Source organism: Heterocephalus glaber, unplaced genomic scaffold (genome assembly GCF_053883595.1).
Source record: "Heterocephalus glaber isolate CG9 unplaced genomic scaffold, H.glaber_assembly_v1.0 deba00001461, whole genome shotgun sequence".
NCBI lineage: Eukaryota > Metazoa > Chordata > Mammalia > Rodentia > Bathyergidae > Heterocephalus > Heterocephalus glaber.
The window spans coordinates 48,035,991-48,057,514 of record NW_028258308.1 but is presented as its reverse complement, the minus strand read 5'-3'; positions in this window follow the sequence as shown (position 1 = coordinate 48,057,514).

The window sequence follows — 21,524 nt, the reverse complement described above, 5'->3', positions numbered from 1 at the left end:
CAAGCCATATTTATCCCAGGGATACAAGGATGGCTCAACATACATAAATCAACAAATGCAATGCACTATATTAACAGAGCCAAGGACAAAAAAATATATGATCATCTCAATATATGCAGAAATTTTTTTTTAACAATTTCAACACCCATTCAAGAAAAAAGAAAACCCTGCACAAGAGTGTAATAGATGGTCATTTTCTCAACTTGATAAAGGCTATCTATGAAAAACCAATAACCAACATCATACTAAATGGTGAAAAGCTGAAAACCTTCATGCTAAAATCAGAAACAAGACAAAGATGTCCACTATCACCACTCCTGTTCAGTTTTGGAAACATTAGCCACAGCTATTAGACAAGAGAAAGAAATAAAAAGAATAAAGATAGGAAAGGAAGAAGTTAAACTGTCAATATTTACTGATAATATGATGTTCTACATAGAAGACACAAAAAACTCTACCAAAAAACTTCTAGACTTAATTGACAGATTCAATAGAGTAGCTAAATACAAGGTCAACACTCAAAATACAATAGCCTTCTTGTACACAAATAACAGACTCACTGATAGAGAAATCAGGGAAACAATTCCTTTCAAAATAGTATCCCAAAAAATGAAAATGGAAAGACAGCCCCTGTTCCTGAGTAGGAAGAACCAATATAGTGAAAATGGCCATACCTCCAAAACTGCTATATAGATTCAATGCAATCACAATTGAAATCCCAGCAGTATATTTCATAGAACTAGAGAAAACAGTCCAAACATTCATTAGGAACCAGAACAGACCTAGAATCCCAAAAGCAATTCTCAGCAACATGACAGGGACATGACAGGAGTTACCACAATCTCGACTTGAAACTCTACTAAAAAGCCACTGTGATAAATAAAACATCAAGGAATTGGCAAAGGAATAAACCCAAGGATCAGTGAAATAGATTAGGAGATACAGAAACAACTCCAGACATATTCAGCTAACTCATCTTTGACAAAGGAGTCAACCATCCTCACTGGAGGAAAGATAGCCTCATTGATAAACGGTGTTGGAAAAACTGGATTTCAACCTGCCAAAGATTAAAACTAGACCCTTTTTTTTCACTATGCACTAAACAAATCAAAGTGGATGTAAGATCTAAATATTAAAACAGAAACACTAAACTTGCTGGAAGATATGTTACATAGAACTCTCAAAAACATTGGCATAGAAAAAGACTCTATGAACAAAACCTTGATAGCATGTGTACTTGCAAAAAGAATCACCACCTGGGATCTCGTCCTAGTAGAAAGATTCTGCAGTGCAAGATAAATCACCAACAGAGCTAAGAGACAACCTACAATGTGGCAAAAGATATTTACCAGCTGTCCCTCAGAGAAAGGACTACTATCTAGAATATATTTAAAAACTTTAAAAAATCAGACCCCCCAAATATAAAGACCCAATTCAAAAATGGGCATCTGAAGTGAACAGACATTTCTCAGACAAAGAAGTAAAAACAGCAAATAAACATATGAAAAAAATGTTCAACATCACTGGTCATTTGAGAGATGCATATGAAAACAACACTGATATTCCACCTCACCCCAAAAAGAACGGCTGCCATCATGAAACCAACCAACAACTAATGTTGATGGGGTTGTGTGGAGAAAGGAACACTTCTCCATTGTTGGTGAGAGTGTAGACTGGTGCAACCACTGTGGAAAGCAATACGGAGATACCTCAAAGAACTAGGACAACTAGGACTGGATGTCCCATGTGACCCAGCTATTCCCCTGCTGGGGATCTTCCCAAAGAATTAAAAGAAACATACCACAGTGATATATGCACAACCATGTTTATGGTGACACAGTTTGTAATAGCTAAAACTTGGAAATAGCCCAATTGTCCATCAACTGAAGAGTGGATAAAGAAGATGTGGTCTTTTATAAAATGGGGTGCTACTCAGCCATAAAGAACGAGAGACTAGAGACATTTATAGCTAGATGGATGCACCTTGAGACCATAATCTTAAGTGAAATAAATAGGACACATATGTGTAAATACTAAAGAGTTTGTCTGGTACGAAAAACTAAAAGTGTAAATAAGAATCAAAATGTTTAATTGATAATGTGAACTAGAAGGAAAGGTCTAAAGGTGTAGGGGAAGTGGGAGGGGTAGAGAAAGGAAAAATGGAAATATAGTCTTTGTAAACAGTGAACAGTGGAGATTGTGAAGGGATGAAAGGGGAATGGGGTAAAAATAAGAATCAAGATGCATCATGTAAAGTTACAAGTTCCCAATGATGAATGTAGGTATATTGTATGCCTACAATGTACCAATAAACTTAATGGGGAAAAATAAAGGAAAATTAATTAAAGTTAAAATAATTTTAGAATAAAGAGATTTTAGAAAAGTTCTGAAATCAAGCAGAGAGAAACCTGCAGAGAAAATTTTCACCTCATTAAATATTAGAAGCCATGTCTAGCAGAAGGTTGCTTCATGGATGAGTACTTTAAATTTTTGTTCAATAAAATATGCAGACAAGAAGGTATCAGAATAAAATAGGAGTTATACTCCTGGCAGGGAAACAGAACTTTTACATTCAGAATGACATCACTCCTTGCATAGTTGATGGCACAAAGAGGAAAGGACAGGGCTCACACACTGGTCATGAAAACCATCTGAATTGAGAGGAAGGTGTGACATGACTGGCCTGGTGTCAACTTCATTTTCAGTGGAAACTCAGGTTCATGCATTAGATCTGTTAGGGAAAACTGAGGAGAGCATTAGCCACAGAAGGAAGGCATCACAGTCATTCTCCACACTAGGACCTAGACAGTGAGGAGATGTGGGATTTCCAAACCCAAGGGCTGACAGAGAAGCTCTCATAGAGTAGATATGGAACACATACACAAAACTGAGCCAAATGCAAAAAATATTGAAATGTCCAGGTATAATTTAAAAAATCATTTTGAAAATACTGAAAAGATGAAAGATTGCTGGAACTTGATTTCATTTTAAATACTGTATTGTGTAATTCTCTCATCCTATGAGTATAGAAACTAAAGGATGTCAGCAGTTTGGGGAAAGAAGATCAAAACAGAAATATGTACATTCAGTAGATTGCAAGATACTTCATTTTATTCACTTATTGCCTCCTAAGCTCATGATTAGGAGGCACACTGAAGGTCTAATGGGTGCTCTGCATTCTGCTTGTAACATCCACTGCTCATGTTATCTTCTAACTCTATGGAGGCCATGGCAGTTGGGCAGACATGGACAACCTCACCGTCTTCACAGAATTCCTCCTCATGGATGTCACAGGCTCTCACGAGCTCCAGGTTCTGCAGAGTGTGTTGTTCTTAGTGATTTTTCTGAGAGCACTAACAGGGAATCTGGTGACTGTCACTCTCATTGTGACAGACATACATCTGTGCTCTCCCATGTACTTTTCTTTGGTTCTTTGGATCTAACTCTGGACTATGAATTTGCAGGGCAGGCACCAAAATCACTGAGCTAAATCCCCAGCCCACATGCACTTTTTTGTAAGCAGTGTGTCCCTCCTTGACTTTGGCAGCATCTCAGTTATTGTTCCCAAAGTCATAGTGAAGTCTATATCCCTGGCAGAGTGTGCTGTGCAGATTTTCCTCTATGTCCTTTTTGGATCAGTGGAGATTGCCCTCCTGGTGGTCATGTACTATGACCACTATGTGGCCATTTGCCAGACTCTGCATTATGGCCTCATCATCACCCCAAGTCTGTGTTCCCAGGCCACAGCTGGCTCCTGGGCCTCTGGTCTGTTCTACTCTGCTATCCACACAGGGGGTCTGTTCAAGATTTCCCTCACCCCACCAAATGTGATCCAGCAATATTTCTGTGAGGTACCTCAAATTCTAAAGATATCATCATCAGATGTCCAGTTTTCTAAATTTATATTGGTTATTGTATGTACTTGTTTTGTCTTAGCATGTACAGGCTTTATATTTATATCATATATCAATATTTTTTCACTGTGCTCAAGATCCAGTCTGTGGAAGCCCACAACAAAGCAATATCCACCTGTAACCCACAGCTGTCCATTCTCTTTTTGTATCTCATTGCTGGGTCAGTGGCTGTTTTAGGTCCCATTGCAAAGAAGCCATCCCCTAAGAATTTGCTGACTGCCCTGTTCTACTGCATGGGGCCCCCATTCATGAACCCATCATGTACTGTCTATGCAACAGGGAGATCAACACTGCCCTGTGAAGAATGTTCAACATATTTTCTGGGTTTTCAGTGAAAAGTTTCTTGACCAAAACAAAAATCACATCTATCAGTGGAAAGTAGTTTTATTCATTAATGATGTATATCCTTAAATTGTGATCTACACATGCAGATTGTGTATTTTTAGTTGACTCTGTGCATTTTTATTATCTGTATATGTCTCTGTACATATTTGTTATGGTGAAGTACAAATGTATGTCTCAGTTTTCTTGCTCAATACTTTTTATATTTGATATCCTTTCCCTTAAACTCTACAAATCTTATCTATATTGACAAAATGTTTCAAAAATATTTGGTATCTATTAAGATAAGAACAAAGATAGGCACCATAAGGAGCAAGGAGTGAGTTATGTGCTCCCCCTTAAGAGATGCCTGTGCTGTTGAGAGAACCTCAGGTGCTGGGTCTGTCCAACCTGGAGAAGCATACTGAATGGTCCTGTGAGAAGACCCTGCTGTCTGCACTGTGCTCTTTGAATTCACTCTTCCACTCAGGCTGGGATAACTTACACAGTGATTAGACAGGGGAAAAACTCAGGCCTGAGAACACAACAGGGTGATCAATACTGAGATCTTTGCCAGCCCCTTCTGGTACATCTGTTAAAAACCTTTTGCTTCACTCTATTAAAATTAGGACAAAAAACAACTGACTTTCCAAAAATTATAATTTAGAAGTTTATGTTTTCTTTCTATGCTGTGGATGAAAAGATGCAGGCCATGGTTGATGCATTTAAACTTTGTGTAAAAGGAACAAAAACAATTCAGTGTAGCATGGAGACAAATTAAATGACAAAATTCTACTGGAATCTCCTTGGAGATCATCAGCTAATTCTTGCACCATGTAGTACACTATTTTCATCAATAGCACATAAGTATGGATTCATTCAAAACCTACAGTTTTATTTTTCTGAATCCAAGAACTGAACCTGTAACATTGGAACTTACACACAAATGGGTGATGTTGTGTCTCAGAACTGAATCCAAATTTCCCTCCTGTTTCATCTAGAAGCCCTGTCTTAGAAAACCTCAGCATTGAGGTGCTGGTACCCATTTAGTCCCAGTCCAGCACTGGAAGAATAGATGCATCAGGTTCCCTATGTCTCCTTACTTATTGCTCCTGGCAGAAATAAGTGGTGTTTGGCACCATGGACCTCCTGTTATGCAGGACTCAAGTCCTGATGAAGATCCGGATGTGGCTCACCCTCTTCTGACGCCTAAAGTACCCCCACTACTCTGCCATATGATGCACAAACCTCAGTCACTGAGTGCACTCTGAGACCATATTGGTAAGTGAACTAAATCAGACATACAGCTTAAATATTGCATGCTATCTCTTATTAAACAAACCCAGAAATAAGTACAAAGTAAGATAAAAGATAAATAATAATAAATAGGTGGATAAATCTTTTGCAAATGTGAAGAGGGCCAATAGGTGTGGGAGTAACGGAGAAGAATGGAAGGGTAAGAAAAATGTCCCCATGAGGAATTTGACCACTATGTATTGCAAATGTGGACTAACAATATTTAAAGTTATAAACAAAACATTTCTTAAAGGAATGATATATGAGAAAAGGAAAAAATGGAAACAAAGTCTTTCTAAATATGAAGGGGTGGATGTTGGGAGCAATGCTACATAATTTTAGGGAAAAATCTTTTGGTTAGCCTAGTTCTCTTGCCTACAGCCCAGATATGGAATTCCAAGACATAATTGCATTTTGGCCTCCAGTCACAACTGAGACGTCAATGATCTGGTGATGCTGTCTGTGATTCTCCAGGACAAGAAACATCCTGGGAGCTGAAAACATCCTGAGAGGAACAAACATATACTCAGTTCCTCCTCGTTCTTGGATTGTTACATCTTATTTATGCAGTATGTACTGAACTCTCTGCAAGTCATTTGTTACACTTTCTTTCTCCTGATGTACTGAATAAAAGGTGTGGTAAGCTGGAGGCTTTTGTCTTTGCTGCCCAGAGCAGCACTGATCAGACCCAAAGCTCAGCTTCTTCTCAGTCTCATTTTTCTACCTTTCCTGTAATTCACCTTGTGCTGCAGTGGCTCACAGGAGACTAGGGATTATGGCAGAGGTTCTAGTAATGTCCTTTCTCTGTTCCCTATAGGTGGAGGGTTTGAAGGGAGGGTAGGGGACTAACTAGGGAATCAAATAAGAACCAGGATATACCATGTAAAGGTACAAATTCCCAATGGTGAATGTCATCTTATCATATACCTAAAATGTACCAATATAATTAAATTTAAAAAAATGTTTCTGTGACCAGAAGTCATTTCCTTAACCATTGATAACTTGAAGACTTCAAAGGAAAATAAAGGTATACAATCATAGAAAAGCCTTGTATCTTTTAACTGAGAAGACTCAGTTTTTGTATGTGAACAGCAACTTCATAAGGCTTATATGAAATGCAGAAAATCATCTTGGTAAAACCTAGAGTCACTGTTGCATAGGCCAATCACGTGAAAAGGTAAGGAGACCACACTAAAAGTTTTCCATGCAGCACACTAATGCTCAAAAAATGTTTGCATTTCACAGCAAAGTATTTTTGTATTAATGCTTAATTTTCAGAATATAAAAAATTCCTTCTTCTCCTTAGCCAGCTTGATCACATCTATAATTCTTTACACAAGACTTGTATTCTACTAAACTTCAACAACTTTCTTATACCCATTTACCCTACACCTTTCTTTATTTTGAAAAAAAAATGTATTCTACTTTAAAACAAAAATTAATCTATTTTCCAACAAATAAAGCTTGAGTATGAGTTAAAGTTCACAGCACACATATTGGACTATGTAATCCCAAATGGATTTACTATAATATAAGTAAATTACATTCATAATCAGACATGAACTTGCAAATTTATTAAATATCTAGTGATGTGTAAAATATTTTTGCATGCTTCCTTATTAAATGTCACACCTCTAAACTACCTCTTAAGAACTCTATTGGGCCTGTCCCAATCCTAGCAGCTTGAACCCACAGGCCCAGCAAAAGGCACACCAGGAAAAGAGCTGCACAACTGTACAAGCAACAGCCAGAGGCCCTCCAAGATACCATCTGGAAGTGTGCTTAGATCCCAGTGAGAAGCCAACAGGGACCAGAGCAGTGCAGTTTTAGTCAGGTCCCAGGCAGGGCCCTGCCCTGACCAAAGCAGCTTGGACCAACAGGCCTACCCAAATGCCCACTTGGGAAGGAACTGTACAGGCACACAAGCAACAGCCAGAGGCCTGGTGTGATACCTTCAGAAAGTGTGTGCAGACAACAGCTAGAAGCCTACTCAGTAGTGATTTGGGTGCTCAGGTCTAAGCCAAAGGTCCTCCCAAGCAACAATTACACAGGAGGGAAGGCCCCAGCCAGAGGAATGCCTAGATACATTCCCAAGTTTTTAAATGCCCCAGGAAGAACCCCGATGGAGAACAGGGCAGCACAGGGATACAGAAGGCCACAATTCAGGACCCAGGAATTAGCACAGGGGTGAGCAGAAGAGAAAAGACCTCTTAATGACTTGGTGAGAATTGAAGACCACTGGGCAAGCAAAAAGTTGCCTCAACAAATGCACAGCAGGCTGTATCTGTTGAAATGAGAAGACAGGTAGACAAGTCTCAAATCCAGACTTCCAGATTACCTAAGGCAACCCCAAATGGCAAAGAGATGAAACAATCTGATACTCAACCACCTGGACTTCCTGAACTGGCAATGAAAGCAGTTCTGAAAAAAATGTAATTGGAAATAATTTGTCAAATAACAACAGAGATTGTATCCCTAGTGTAAGACATGATTAATAAATCTAGAGAAGACACAGATTAAAAAAGTAGAGGATCTTAGGAACATGATGAAATCCCAACATAGGCAACAAATGGAATCCATAAAGCAGGTGCAAACAGATTTCCAGGAGATTAAAAAAATCCAAGGAAAGTTTACACAGCACAATGAGCCAATGTGAGGACAGAATTTCAGATATAGAAGAACAAGATTACTGTTAGAGGCCTGGAAAAGAAAAAATTCTTAAAAATAGTGAGCAACCATGAGAAATCAGTCTAGCAGCTGCTAGACGATGCAAAGAATAGCATAAGACTAATCTGAGTCAATGAAGAAACAGGAGAGAGTGCAGATGACATAAAGAAACTGTTCACAGAAGTGATGACAGAAAACTGCCCAAGCAGGGGGAAATAACTTAATGTACAGATAAGTGAGGCATATAGGACTACAACTAGCCTTGATCAAAAAAAATCTACACATAGGCATATAATTGTTAAGATTCCAGAAACACAACAGAAGAACAAAATTCTACAAGCAGTTAGAGAAAAGAAACAAATCACAAACAAAGGAAATCCCATCAGAATGACAGCAGACTTCTCAACACAAACCCTCAAGGCAAGAAGAGTTTAGAGTGACTGTTTCAAGCCCTAAAAGAAAACAGCCTCTAACCCAGATTGACGTATCATGCAAAACTTTGTTTCAAAATTGAACTATCTTTCAAATGGCAAGAATTTCATAAACATATTGAAACTGAACAACACACATCTGAACAATCAATAGGTCACTGAGGAAATTAAATAAGAAATCAGAGAGTTTATGTAATTAAATGACAATGTCAATACAACAAATCAGAATTTATTGGCCACAAGGAAAGCAGCCTACTGAGGGAGATTCATAGCAGTGAATACTCATATTAGGAAAACAGAGTGAGCCCAATTAACCTGATGCTGAATTTCAAGCTTCTAGAAAAAGAAGAGCAAGACAAACCCAAAGCTCATACAAGGGAGGAAATTATAAAGATCAGAGGAGAAATCAATGAAATGGAGACTAAGACAATGATTCAAAAAATCAATGAAGGAGGTCCTGAGTCAAGCAGAAGATGCCGAATCAGCCCACTGCAGACAGGCAGGTCTGCCCACACCCTGCTGAGGTCCCCAGTCACACAGAACACATGCCAAATCAGCCCGCTGCAGACAGGCAGGTCTGTGCACGCCCTACAGAGGTCCTGACTCACGTGGAAGATGCCGAATCACCCCACTGCAGACAGACAGCGACCTGATTCCACATTACCAAGGCACACAGGACACCAGACCACCAGACCACCAGACCAAGGTACTGAGTCCCACTGTTCCCGGCCCAGAGGTAGGGGCTTCTGAGCCATCATCCCACTGCTCCTGGTCCAGAGAAAGGGGCTTCCTGGTCACCATCCCTCCCGCTGCTCCCAGCCCAGAGGAAAGGGCTTTTGGACCACCTTCTGTCCCTCTGTTCCTGGCCCAGAGGAAGGGGCTTCCGGGCCACCATCCCTCCCACCAACCCCAACCCAGAGGTAGGGGCTTCTGAGCCACCATCCCACTGCTCCCAGCCCAGAGGAAGGGGTTTCCCAGCCACCATCTCTTTTGCTGCTCCCAGCCCACAGGAAAGGGCTTTTGGGTCACCATCCCTACTGCTGCCCCCGGCCCCTGTCCCACCTCACCCAGCTCAGAGGACATAATCTGTGCAGGCGCTAACAGCCCCCCACGCCAGTCAAAATGAGAAAACACATAAATAAGTCTCAAAACCAGACTTCCAGATCACCTACAGCAACCCCAAAGGGAAATGAGATGGAACACTCTGATACTCAACCACCTGGACCCACTGAACTGGCAACAAAAAGGGATCTGGAAAAAATGAAATCAGAAATAATTTCTCAGATAACAGGAGAAATTGTGCCCTTAGTGCAAGACATGATTAATAAATCTAGATAGGACCTGAGGAACATGATGGAATGCCAATATAAGAAACAAATGGAATCCATAAAACAGATGCAAATAGATTTCCAGGACATGAAAAACTCCATTGAAAGTCTACACAGCAGAATGAGCCAGTGTGAGGACAGAATTTCAGATATAGAAGATAAGATTGCAATTAGTGACCAGGAAAAGAAAAATTGCTTCAAAATTATAAGGGAATATGAGAAATCAATCCAGCAGCTGCTAGATGATGCAAAACAGAATAACATAAGACTGATTGGGCTCAATGAAGAAACAGGAGAGAGTGCAGATGACATAAAAAATCTCTTCACAGAAATAATGGCAGAAAACTTCCCAAGCAGGGGAAAAGAGCTTGACATACAGAAAAGTGAGGCATATAGGACTCCAAATAGCCTTGATCAAAAAAAATCTACACATAGGTATATAATTTTTAGATTCCAGAAACACAACAGAAGAACAAAGTTCAACAAGCAGTCAGAGAAAAGAAACAAATCACATACAAAGGAAAGCCCATCAGAATGACAGCAGACTTCTCAACACAAACCATCAAGGCAAGAAGAGCTTGGACTGACATATTCCAAGCCCTAAAAGAAAACAGCCTCCAACCCAGATTGATGTACCCTGCAAAACTATCTTTCAAAATGGATGGAGAAATAAGATACTTTCATGACAAAGAGCACCTTAGGAACTTGGTGAATACCAAACCAGCACTCCAAAGAATTTTACACAATATCCTAGGAACAGACATTGAGGATCACAACCCCAGGAAGCAAAGCAGAATGAACCCATCTGGCATGACAAGAAATTAAATGGAAAGGATAAGAACCCAACCAAAAGAAAAAGTCATGGCAATGACAAGTCAATACGTTTCAGTTATAACCATCAACGTTAATGGTCTCAATTCACCAATCAAAAGAAATAGACTGGCAGAATGGGTCAAGAAGCAAAATCCAACAATATGCTGCATACAAGAAACATGCTTAATTCAAAAGGAAACTCATAGGCTGAAAGTTAAAGGGTGGAAAACAATACTGCATGCAACAGGAACCAAAAAAAAAGCAGGAGTAGCTATCCTCTTGGCAGATCAAGTAGATTTCAAGCCAACACTGATTAAGAGAGACAAAGAAGGACACTTCATCATTGTAAAGGGAAGAATCCAAGAGGAAGAGATGACAGTCATAAATATGCACCAAACACTAGTGCACCCAACTATATAAAACAAATACTAATGGACATGAAAATCTGTATATGCACTAATACAATTGTAGTGGGGTACCTCAACACCCCACTGTCACAGATAGATCAAATAGACTAAAAATAAATAATGAAATACTAGAACTCAATTGAACTCTTGAACAAATGAATTTAACAGATGTTTACAGAGATTTCCACCCCACAAAATCAGAATACACATTCTTCTCAGGTGCACATGGGTCATTCTCCAAAATAGACCACATACTCACACACAGAACATGTTTAAGTAAGTGCAAAGGAATTGAAGTTATCCCCTGTATATTATCAGACCATAGTGTGATGAAATTGGAGATCCATAGCAAAAGAAACTCAAAAAATTTCAAAAACACGTGGAAATTGAACAACACACTTCTGAATAACCAATGGATCACAGAGGAAATTAAAGACGAAATCAGACAGTTCCTTCAATTAATTGACAACAACAATACAACATATTGGAATCTATGGGACACAATGAAAACAGTCTTACGAGGGAAATTCATAGCTGTGTATATGCATATTAGGAAAACAGAATGAGCACAATTAAACAACCTGATGCTGAACCTCAAGGTTCTAGAAAAAGAAGAGCAGGACAACCCCAAAGCTCATACAGGGGAGGAAATTATAAAGATCAGAGGAGAAATCAATGCAATGGAGACTAAGAGAATGATACAAAAAAATCAATGAAGCCAAGAGTTGGTTCTTTGAAAGAATCAACAAAATTGATAAACCTTTAGTCAACCTTGTCAGAAAAAGGAAAGAAAAGGCCCAAATCCATGCAATTAGGAATGAAAAGGATGAAACTGCCACAGACCCAGCAGAAATCCAGAGGATCATCAAAACCTACTTCCAGAACCTATATGCCAATAAGATGGACAACACAGAAGAAATGGACAGATTCCTAGATACATATGAATTACCAAAGTTGAACCAAGAAGACCTAAAAATTCTGAACAACCCAATATCAACCAATGAAATTGAACACGTAATTAAAAATTTATCACCTAAGAAAAGCCCAGGCCCTGATGGCTTCACTGCTGAATTCTACAAGACATTTAGAGAGGAACTACTGCCACTACTGTTTAAACTCTTCAATGAAATTGAAAGGGTAGCAATACTCCCAAATTCATTCCTGGAAGCAAGCATCACCTTGATTCCCAAAGCAGAGAAAGACCCAACTGAAAAAGAGAACTATAGGCCAATCTCACTAATGAACATAGATGCAAAAATCCTTAATAAGATACTGGAAAACAGAATGCAGAAGATCATCAAGAAGATCATACACCCTGATCAAGTGGGATGCATCCTAGGGATGCAGGGATGGTTCAATATACGAAAATCAATGTAATACACTATATCAATAGAGCCAAGGACAAAAAACATATATTTATCTCCATAGATGCAGAAAAAACATTTGACAAAATCCAACATGCATTTATGATAAAAACCCTACAAAAATTTGGAATAGATGGTCTCTACCTCAAACTGATAGAAGCCATCTATGAAAAACCAACAGCCAATATCATACTAAATGGTCAAACACTGAAATCCTTCACACTCAAATCAGGAACAAGACAAGGATGTCCACTATCACCACTCTTGTTCAATATAGTTCTGGAAACATTAGCCATGGCAATTAGACAAGAGAAAGAAATAAAAGGAATAAAGATAGGAAATGAAGAAGTCAAATTGTCATTCTTTGCAGATGACATGATACTCTATATAGAAGACCCCAAGAAGTCCACCAAAAGTCTTCTAGACTTAATAACCAAATTCAGTCAAGTAGCTTGTTACAAAGTCAACACACAAAAATCAATAGCTTTCCTCTACACGAATGACAGACTCACTGAGAGAGAAATAGGGCAGATAATTCCTTTCACAATAGCATCCAAAAAACTGAAATTCCTACGAATCATCCTAACAAAAGAAATCAAAGACCTCTTCTCTGAAAACTATGGCACTCTGAAAAGAGAGATTGAAGACGATATCAGAAAATGGACAGACATCCCCTGCTCCTGGGTAGGAAGGATTAATATAGTGAAAATGGCCATACTTCCAAAACTGCTATATAGATTTAATGCAATTCCAATTGAGATCCCAGCAGCATACTTCATAGACCTCGAGAAAACAATCCAAAAATTCATTTGGAGCAAGAAGAGACCCAGAATAGCAAAAGCAATTCTAGGTAACAGAGACATGGCAGGGGGTATCACAATCCCCAACCTGGAACTCTACTACAAAGCTACTGTGATAAAAACAGAATGGTACTGGCAAAGAAAGAGATCTGAGTACCAGTGGAACAGATTAGAAGATGCAGAAACAATGCCAGACACACTCAGCCATCTCATTTTTGACAAAGGAGCCAAATACCCTCACTGGAGGAAAGATAGCCTCATTAATAAATGGTGCTGGTAGAATTGGTCTTCAACTTGCCAAAGATTAAAACTAGACCTGTATCTCTCACCATGCACTAAACTAAAATCAAAATGGATTAAAGACCTAAATATTCAAATAGAAACTCTGAACCAGTTGGAACAGAGGTTAGGTAGAACCCTTGAAGACATCGGTGTAGGAAAAGATTTTATGAACAAAACCTCAGTTGCCCGTGAACTAGAACAAACAAACAACAAGTTGGATCTCTTCTTATTAAAAAGCTTCTGCACGGGAAGAGAAACCACCAGCCGTGTGAAGAAATTCACAATATGGGAAATAAATCTTCACCTGCTTTTCCTCAGACAAAGGTCTAGTATCTGGAATCTATAAAGAACTTAAAAGATCAGACCTCCCTAATTTAAAGACCCAATCCAAAACTGGGCATCTGAAATGAACAGACATTTCTCAGACAAAGAAGTAGAAATAGCAAAGAAATACATGAAAAAATGTTCAACATCACTGGTCATTTGAGAGATGCACATGAAAATAACGCTGAGATTCCACTTCACTCCAGAAAGAATGGTTGCTATCATGAAATCAACCAATAACAAATGCTGGCAGGGTTGTGGGGAAAGAGGAACCCTGCTCCACTGCTGGCGGGAGTGTAGACGGGTACAAGCACTGTGGAAATCAGTATGGAGATACCTCAAAGAACTAGGCCTGGAAATCCCATTTGACCCTGCTATTCCACTGCTGGAGATCTTCCTCAAAGAATTAAAAGAATCATACCACAGTGATATATGTGCACCCATGTTCATAGCAGCTCAGTTTGTAATAGCTAAAACTTGGAAACAGCCCAAATGCCCATCAACTGGAGACTGGATAAAGAAAATGTGGTTTTTTTAATAAAGTGGAGTACTACTCAGCCATAAAAAATGAGAAATTAGAGACATTTATAGCTAAGTGGATGCACATTGAGGCAATACTCTTAAGTGAAATAAATACGACACAGATGTTTAAATACCAAATAGTTTCTCTGGTGTGAGAAACTGAAAGTGTAAATAAGGACTAAATGTATAATAGGCAATGTAAAATAGGAAGAAAAGGGGCAAAGGGGAAGGAAGTGGGAGGGCTAAGGGAAAGGATAGAAGTGAATGGGATTAATATGAGAAAATTGAAAAATAGGAACAGAATCTTTGTAAATAGGGAGGGCTGGAGGGGTTGAAGGGAGGGCTGGGCAAAGGTGAAAAACAAGAACCAAGAGAGACTATGTAAAGGTGCAAATTTCCAATGATGAATGTCATTATATTGTATACCTAAAATGTACCAATTATTAGAATGAATAATCGATAATCTAAAATATGAAGAAAAGGTCCAAAGGGGTAGGGGTAGTGGGAGGCACAGGGGAAAGGAAAGAAGGGAAAGGAAAACATGATGATAAATGAAAAAATGGAAATAAAATCTTTGTTAGTAGGGAAGGGTAGAGGGCATGAAGGGAGGGCTAGGAATGGGGAAAAAATAAGAACCAAGATGCATTATATAAAGATACAATTCCCAATGAGAAATGTAATTGTATTGTATCCCTACAATGTACCAATAAAAGAATTTAATACAAAAAAACAAAAATCAATGAAGCCAAGAGTTGGTTCTTCAAAAAGAATAAACAGAATTGACAAATCCTTAGCCAACCTTATCAGAAAAAGCAAAGAAAAAGCCCAAATCCATGCAATTAGGAATTAAAAGAATGAAATTACAAAGAACCCAGCAGAAATCCAGAGGATCATCAATACTTTATTTGAGAACATATACACCAACAAGATGGAAATCACAGAAGAAAGGGACAGATTCCTAGATATATGTGAATTACCAAAGTTGAACAAAGAAGACCTAAAAATTCCAAACAACCAAATATCAAACAATGAAATTGAAAATGCAGTTAAAATCTTACAACTAAGAAAAGCCTGGATCCTGATGTTCTAACTCCTGAATTCTACAAGATATTTAGAGAGGAATCATTGCCACTACTGCATAAACTCTTCAATGAAGTTGAAAGGCAAGCAATATTCCTGAATTCATTCCTGGAAGCAAGCATCACCTTGATCCCCAAAGCAGAGAAAGACAACCAAAAAAGAGAACTACAGGCCAATCTCACTAATGAACATAGATGCAAAAATCCTTAATAAGATAGTGGCAAATAACATGCAGAAGATCATCAAGAAGATCATACACCCTGACCAAGTCGGATTCATCCCAGGGATACAAGGATGTATCAACATATGCAAATCAAGAAATGTAATACACTATATCAATAGACCAAAGTACAAAAACCATATGATCATCTCAACAGATGCAGAAAAAGCATTCAACAAAATCCAACACACATTCATGAGAAAAACCCTACAGAAAATTTGAATCGATGGTCTCTACCTCAACCTGATAAAAGCCATCTATGAAAAACCAACAACAAATATCATACTAGTCAAAAACTGAAACCCTTCACTCAATTCTAAGTGCTGTGTGATAGGATAGAAGACAGGCAGATGAAGAAAAGAGACAGAAAATGGTAATGTTTGAATTGTACTTTAAGAAAATGGCAGCTTTAAGACATAAATTTTCCCAAGGTCACCGTTCCTTTTTTCTCTTCCAGGATACTCATGCCTCAAGAAACAAAACAAAACAAAAAAATACTAAGGTCTTTAAGACACAATAAGCTTAAAAAATGGGGCTCTGTTGTTCTATAAATTGGACCTGCACTGTTCCTCTAATACTACAGGTTCACACATTCCTGAGAATTCCACACCCCAGATACAGTATTATATACACAATATGTATAAACTTCAAACACCTGCAAACAGTTTCCATTCTGAACCATCCCACTAAGGGGACGCATGACAGACACTAGGGAAACACATCCTAAGTCCCCAGCACCCCCAGGAGCACACAAATACCCCAGCCTGTACTTCAGCTCACTCTGTGAGCACCAACACTGCATTCTCAGTGTGGGCTTCTTTGATTCTGTTTAACACATCCACCAGTGCCACTTTTTGTCACATCCATAAACACTTTTCTGGGACAGGAAGCTCTTCCATGGGCAGGGTGACTTCATGTCTCCATCTCCTATCTTTGTATTTATTTTATTAGGTATACATTCTCCATTGGATGGGGTTCCTGTACATATGCCATATTTGTACTTTTTACTTCTGTTTCCCTCCCCATCGTCCTCCATTCCTAGTCCCCTTTCCACCTCCCCAGTCTCCCCTGTCACAGGGCCACCCAGTGATGGCTGGATTGCTATGGCTGTGCAGAAACTCACTGATAAGAACAATTGTTTGACAGAGTTGACTATGTCAGTTAACTTTTTTTCCAATTAGTTTAGTTAACTAGTTATGACTATGTACACCAATGTGAAAGTTTCTAAGTCCAATTCTCAGTGCTCAGTATATGACACCCCAGAATATGAGGCCTTGCTCTCCTGAATATTTTTCCTGAATATTTTAAGGTGAAAGAAATTGAAAAAACTAGAAGCAGAAAAGGTACCCCCTTTTCTTCTTCCCCCTTCCTCCCTGAGAGTGCCCATTGAAGATTTCTCTACCCTGCCTCTGAAAGAGGTTCATTCTAGAAGGGTCCTGCCCTGCTACCCAAAGGAAGAGACTTCATAAACAGGCCAGGAAGGACCTAGCCTTGTCTGGCTCCTCCCCAAAGATATTACCATGAATTCCAACCCAGGATCTTCCAATCAGACTCCTTCAGGACCATCAGGAAAACACACATTTTTCCCTGGATTTTTGCAGTTTTCTTTCTGAAGCCTCCAGTGCCACTAAAATTACATTAACCAATTTGTCATGCTTTTGTTGATCTATCTTTTTTTCATGAAGCTTTCTGGATGAGGAAAAGATACCACTTTTTCTTGCCCATAGTACCAGTTATCCACCCCATAAACTCAGACACTGTCCCCTGATGTTTTGCCCCCTGGATCACAGGGAAGCTGCAGCACAATGCAGGGGTCTATGCAGCCCACTGCAAGGCGGTGCACTGATGATTTCTGCACCCCAGCCTCTGGAGACCAGCAGGACACAGGGCTCTGCAGGGAGCTTCCCACTCCCAGGGCACATGCCTGCCTCCATCCAGGCCTAAATGGATGGAAAGGCACCTTGAGAGCCACTGCAGACTGGACTCCTCTGTCTGTTTTTCATAGTTGTACCTTTATATGCATATTACAGCATAGTTAATTTTTTTCCCTAATTTGAGCTTTTAAACTGGACTTGCCTTGTAATTGATGTCTTCACATTTACTGGAGGATAGATATTAGAAAGAACTTGTTCAAATGAGAAGGGGAAAAACAAATGGAGTTGGGAGAGACAAGGAAAGGAAAGGGGATTTAAAGAAAAATAGAATTGAAACAAAAAAGAAATGGAGCTAGAGATTTTGTAAATGGGGAGGGGAAGAAGGATTGACAGAGGGGAGAATAAAGGACAAAAAATAAATAAGATGTGTTATGTACAGGTACAAATTCCCACAATGAATGTGATCAATGTGTACTGCAAACATGTCTAATAAAAAAGTAAAGAAATTTACACATGTGTGTCCTATTTATTTCACTTAAGAGTATGGTCTCAATGTGCATCCACTTACCTATAAATGTATCTAGTTTCTCATTCTTTATGACTGAGTAATTAAAAAACCACATAGGAAACACATGTGTAAATACCTAATAGTTTCTCTGGTGTTAAAAACTAAAAGTGTAAATAAGGATCAAAATGTATAATTGATATTATGTAATAGGAAAAAAATGTCTAAAGGAGTGGGGAAGTGGAAGGGGTAGGGGAAAGCAAAGAAGGGAAGAGAAAAAGTTTGAGAAAAGAAAAAAAATCACAAAGTCTTTGTAAATAGGGTAGGGTGGAGGGGGCAAAGGGAGGGCAGGGGAATGGGGAAAAATAAGAACCAAGATACATCATGTGAAGGTAGAAGATCGCAATGATGAAGATAATTGTATTGTACACCTAAAATGTACCAATAAATAATGGGAGAAAAATAAAAGCAAGTTAACAGAGTTCAGAAAAAATTTTATTGTTTGGTTCTTTAGCTAAATATTACATTTGTAATATCTATCACACTATCTTCTACAGAAATAGTTTGTACGCATTCTGTAGTATATGGCTTTCCACTAGATGCATATACTAGAAAGACCATATCCATTAGGTGGCTCTTACATATGTATGCTGTTTCCAGGTTAGGGCTGTTGTGGATGATTCTGTTCCTATGTTCCTATTCTTAAATGCAAAAGATAGGGCCTATGCCGAAGGGTAGTATTTATGAACCAAAAAGGATGCCAACCTTAAAATACACTAGAATTTATACTTTAAAATGTATATACCACTCTAGAGTCCCTCTAACAATGAATGGTCACATTTAAACAAAATGTAGTGTTTTGGATTGTTAATATTTGCAAGTCCCTTTAATATCTACTTCTGCTAAAAATGATTTTTGTATGTATTATTTTGATTTCTATTGGGATTGATGAGCTTTTCTTTGATTTACCCATCATTTTGAGTTCCTCTTTTGTGAAGAGCCTATGAAGTCTATTGCCCTTTTCCCATCAAATACCTGATTTTGTTGATGCATAAGATTATTTTAGTACATATGAAGGAATTTATACTAGTTTTTATATGATCTGCTAGTTTCTTACCTATCTTTTTATATAGTTTGTTTTTATATAAAATTACTGATTTTTCCTTTATATTAAAGGATTTCATGTCTTGTTTATATATTCCCTTCCTATGTAATATGTTCTCCTATCTTGTATTCTAAAAGCTTTGTTTTGCTCTTTATACATTTGCCCATTAATCTGTGTAGAGTGGGTCTGAGGAATAAGTGGACAGATGGAGTTTCCACATTAACAAGCAGAGCTGTCAGTGTAATTGCCAACAAGTACCCTGCTTCTCCTGACCTGAGGCTGTGTCTCTGCCCCTTCTCTAGTCACATTCTTCAACTCTGCTGTTTAACTCTTCTCCACCCATCTTCTCTCACATCCTCTCTTTCAAGATTCCCACCTGTCCTTTCAAGGGAGTTTATTTAAATAAATGTGACAGCTAATTATATCTCAGGCCACATTACACTTGAGCCATTTTGTATTTTTGACATTTTTGATTATTCCTTCAAATGAGAATGCTTGTATTTCATTTTGTTTTGTTTGATTAGCATCAAGTGTACTATATAGTAATAACTTTACTCCTTCTTCATACTTTCCTGTTTTACTTTTAATTATTTTTCTCCAGATATCATCTCTCCAGGCTTGCTTCCTGTATTGGTTAGGGTTCTCTCAGGACAGAATCAACAGAAAATTTATGTATAATATGCATGGGGATTTATAAGGTAGGCTTACAGGATGAAGGACGGAATGCATGCTGGAAAGCTGGAGAGTTCAGTAGCTGCTCAGTCCAGGAAGGAAGCTCACAACAAGAAGGATCATCAATGCAGCACCACTTCAGGGTCAAAGGCCTGGAAGCTCACTGGAGTTTTAGGAGGATTTATTTCCCATTATCTGATATTCAAATGTTTCAGCTCAGAGTGGACATTACTCTTGCTCACTCAACCCAATCTGCATAATGTCAAAAAGTAATAGACCAATGTGATAACTTTGAAAGAGAAAGATGATCATGGTCCCTGTGAACTAAGTGTAACACAGGTCCACAGAGTGGATATACCCCTGAGGCACAGTAGTGAAGGTATTGCTGGCCCTGCCAGATGAATGAAAGTTGCTTCTGGTGGTTCTTTTGTACAGGTATGGAGAAAAAGGATTTGCCAAATAAATATCTGTATACCCACTACAAGATATGTGTTAATCTGCTCAGCTTAGGAAACCACATCTCATATAACAGCTGCCATGTAAAAAACTCCTGATTAATCTTATGAAAACCCACCATCATCTGAGGTCATTTGTCTTCTACACAGGTCAAATAGGAGTGTTAAGTGAGGATGTGGTGACAACTACCAACCCTGCATCTTTCAAGTCCTTTTGGTGATACTAATTTCCACAATTTTTCCAAGGGATGTGATTTTTTAAATTTACTATTTTCCCAGGTAGAGACAACTGTAATGGCTTCTATTTGGCCTTATCCACCAATAGTCCACACTCCACACGTTAGGGAATCAATATGGAGAAATGGTGATTCTTCCAAGAATTAAGTATATCTATCCCAATTGGGCATTCTGGAACTAGAGAAATCACCATAGGTTGAATTTGAAGACAAATGGGACCTATTGTAAGTAGGACCATGGCTAAATCTCCATTGGTCACCTGGCCTCCATAGGCCCATACTCTTATTGGAGGACCACAATCATGTTTTAGATATCCTAGAATCAGCATTAGTGCAGAACCAGTGTATAGTATTTCTTAAAATTAAGATTATTTCATTTTCCCCAATGAATGGCTACCTTGATAAAAGGTAGGGGAAGGATGGGGAAGATATTAGCACTATAACTTTACGGCAGTGCAATAGGGCCATTGCTCCAGGGGACTTGGACTCCTCTTCATCAAAGTGGACCTGAGCCTGTAGACTCAATCCTCTGGGGATTGGTTGAAGATCCATGATTCTGTCTTTTTGATTTGGAGATTTTTGTTCATTTGTCCTGCTATTTTTCTTATGTAAATCCAGTACAAGTTTTGTATGTTTCCTGCCTATTTTACTTCTGGGAGCACCATTATTAGTTAGTCATGGACATAGGTCTGCAGGTCATGTGATGCTGATCATTGTTTTGCTTCTGCTGTTTGTTACAGTACGTTTGCTATCCTTGCCTTGGTGGTTGAGTGCTGCCACTTGGCTGCTGAACTCTAGGACTCAATTATGCCCATTGCATTTAAATTTTACAGTTCAGTAACTGTGGCCCCCACCATAGGTTTGGACATCCAAAGAAGATCAATGACAAGGTCATTTAAGGATCATGG